Genomic DNA, 3,547 nt, shown 5'->3' with positions numbered 1-3,547 from the left:
TCTTGGGAGGCAACCCAATTAATGGAGGAAGAAGATTGCGGCATTCAAAACTTCTAATCATAAGAGACGCTCTCTTTATTCCTTTTCTTCTCAATCTTTGCTTCATATTTGTTCGTTTTTATGCTTTTGATTTGTGTGCAGGTCATATAGTTGAGGAAAGTTTGAGGAAAATCACTTTTGAGCAAAACAGTTTTTCTGCCTCGCGGATCAGTTCACTTTGAACGGCTGCCGTTTTTAGCTCCGATGGAACCAGGAGACGTGCCATATATGCATCGAAAGCTCTCTGAGTCTAGTTTCTGTACGATTTTACAGAACTGGATTCGGAGTTCGGCTGCGTTCCCAGTTCCACTTTGAGTACCGAAAGGTCAGTCCAGCAAAACAGGGACCTGCGCAAATTTGCGACCTTTTGGAGTCCATATAGCACGGAGCTTCCATTGTGGAAGTCAAGGCCTTGTGCCTTGCAGATGGTGTCTAATTTCAGTCCTCTCCAAAGGTCGTGAGCAGTGGAAGGTCTACAAGGGGGAGCTTTTCTATAACCTTTCTTATCTTCCTACTTGCCCTCTTTTGGATTTTCTTTCTCTATGCTTTCCTTGTGCATTGTGCGTTATATTGCCATACATTGAGGACAATGTCTAGTTTAAGTGTGGGGGAGGGAAATACAAATTTGTCAATTTGTTTTTGAGTCATTCTTTGTTTAAAAAAAAAATAATAAAAAAATAAATAAAAAAAGTCTAGTTTTAGGTTTTATTTTTCAATGAGTCTTAGGAGTCTTCCAACTCTATGATGAGCATGAACTTTCGGATTTATATTTTGGTCACAAAAGGATTGCAGGCACGTGTTGGATTCTTGATTTCAAATAATTGTTAATAGATTTTGATGATTATTGTGCTTGATTTATATACATTGATGGTTGGATTAATGTAACACTTGAGAATTGATGGATGCATGTTATGACAGGTTAAACTTGATTTAAACCCTTGTGAGCTTTTGAGCCTGTATATGTGCTATTTCTTTTCTGAGTGCTTAGTATAGAATCATCTTATTTTCTTGACGAGGATTTTGCATGATCTCATCTTTTATTCATCTTGGTTGAGACTCGGATTCGACTTGCATATTTTATAAGGACAAATGCTAGAACTTGCCCCAAAGCCTCTTGAAGCGTATGGTTGAATTGCATGATGGATGGGAAGGGATAAAGGCACTAGGATTACCACCATAGCCAAATTAACCTGTGTCCCTTTTATGCACACAAGATGTGCAATCCCCTAGTTAACCCCCTTGAGCCTACATTAAGCCTTTTTGTTTCATCACCCACAAATTCCTTAACCCTAAGCTTAGTATAGATTTATCCTTACCCTATTCTAAGGAATTAGTGGAGCAAATATTTTTAGAGATGTACTTATGTTCAAGGTACTTTTGTAAGCAAGTGTGGGGGAGTTCATTGTACATCGATCCAAGGAAAAAAAAAAAAAAAAAAATGTGTTTATGGCTGTTGAAAAAAAAAAACAGAGAAAAAAATATGTGATAGCCGAAAAAGAAAAAGAAAGAGAAAGAATGCTTGAAAAGAAAAATCAAAAGAATCGAAAAGCAAAATACTTCCTTGGATTTGATACATTCATGTTGTAGCTGTTGAGGTTATAATGAAGCAAAGGCCCAAAAAGATGACATCTGGCCTTGGAAAAAAAAAATTGCGTGCTTCATGTGTTCGAAAATTGATTACCTTGAAGAGTTTCAAGATTCTTTTATCTCTTATGTTCTTCTAGTGCTCCACTAGGTTCTTTAGGATCTTTGAATTTCCTATCCTTTCTTTCGTTTAACCTTAACCCTTGGCCCCATTATAACCTTGAATAAAGACCTTTTTGATCTTTGAAGTTGTGCATTCGATTTGTGGAGACTTGTGTGGAGGGGTGAGCATATGGTGTCACTGGCCTTTCGTCCGAGTTTTGGCATTCCAATCGTGGGATCATATGTAAAAAAAAAAAAAAAAAAAAATTCAGAAAAAACCTTTCTTTCTTGTTATCATATGTGAGCTATTTGTTTGTCTTATTATATCATTCCTCTCACATATAACTTGAGTGAAATATATGTTTATACATCAAGTCAGAAAATCATGAGTGAAAAGAAATTGAGAGCATATTTGTGAGAAATTGAGTTGACGCTTGTTTGACACATGAATAAGTTGGTTCTCCTTTGTTGCACTAGTTTGATTGCCCATGTATTATAACTTTAGCACTATGGTTATCAAAATAAATTAGCTTTTAAGTGAGGTTATGAATTCTGACATGTGAGTGTGTGAATTTTGTTGACCATACTTGTGGGCATTATAAGTTCTCTGAGATGTTTGGAAGACATTAGGTCCGTGTCTTTTGTCTAGTTAGTTCTCTGTTTGCTAGGGACTAGCAAAGCTTAAGTGTGGGGGTATTTGATAGGAGCATAATTATGTGATATTAATAGCGTTAGTCTCTATACTTTCTTTGTTAGTTTAGTATATTTTCTAGTTATTTACGTTGTTTATTTGTTTTATAGGTATCTTGGAGTAAAGAAGGAGAAAAGAAGTAAAAGAGGGATTGAAAGGCAAAATCGGGAAATCTGCCTGTGCAGATCAGTTAACTTCGACAGAGCACTGAGACCAGCTCAGAACGATCCAGATGATGATCTTTATATTTATAGAAAGCCTCGGATGTCTAGTTTCCAAATCTTTTTACGGTTCGTCAATATCATTTTTCTAGAGGAAGTTATGACCGATTTAGTACAAGAAGGTCAGGCTGCGCGTGAATCTGAGGTTGGACGGGAATTTATGTTTCGAAGCCCAAATCACACCGAAAAGCCCGAGGACGAGTTTGTGCTTCATATATCAGCTCAATATAGACAAATGGCATGATGTGAATGGTTGGAATGAGTCATCAAGTTCAAGAGCCAATAGGAAAACTCCACCTAAGCACGCTACCCCTAATTCTTTTAAGTTTTGGATTTCCTACACAACAAGAAAGATGGAGGCAACCTCTAACCATATAAAAGGAGATGATTCTGCAGCAGCTCTCTCGCTCTCTCTTCCTCCCCCTTCTTTAGTTTGTTTTGTTTCTTCTATGTTTAACTAGTTTTTATTAGTTAGGGGGCTGCTTGAAGCCCCTAGACATGAACTACAAGATGATTTGACTTTTGATTTTATTTTCTTTTAATTCAAGATGAGACTTTAGTTTACTGCTTTTCCATTGATGAATTCTTGCTTGTATGCTTTGAGTGCACGCTTAGTATGCATGTTAGGGTTCTACCGCTTTGATTGTTTGATGCCTGGATCAATAGTTGGATTCCTCAAACCTTCTAGAGAAGCAATTGTTAGTTTTCACTATCAAGTAAACTAAGTCCTAGGTTTAGCAAGGCGCTAAGTTTATTGCGATGCCTAGTGATGTCTCAAACTCTTTTAGACCTTAATGATCTCTGCATGTTTAATCTAATAAGTGTACCTTTAGGTTGCATTGCTTGGGAATAGTCTAGGTGTAGAGCACTTCCTCCCTAGCGTACGAAGTAAGAAAGGGTAATAGGTTGT

Source organism: Rosa rugosa, chromosome 5, assembly GCF_958449725.1.
Source record: "Rosa rugosa chromosome 5, drRosRugo1.1, whole genome shotgun sequence".
Taxonomy (NCBI): domain Eukaryota; kingdom Viridiplantae; phylum Streptophyta; class Magnoliopsida; order Rosales; family Rosaceae; genus Rosa; species Rosa rugosa.
This window is presented reverse-complemented; position numbering follows the sequence as displayed.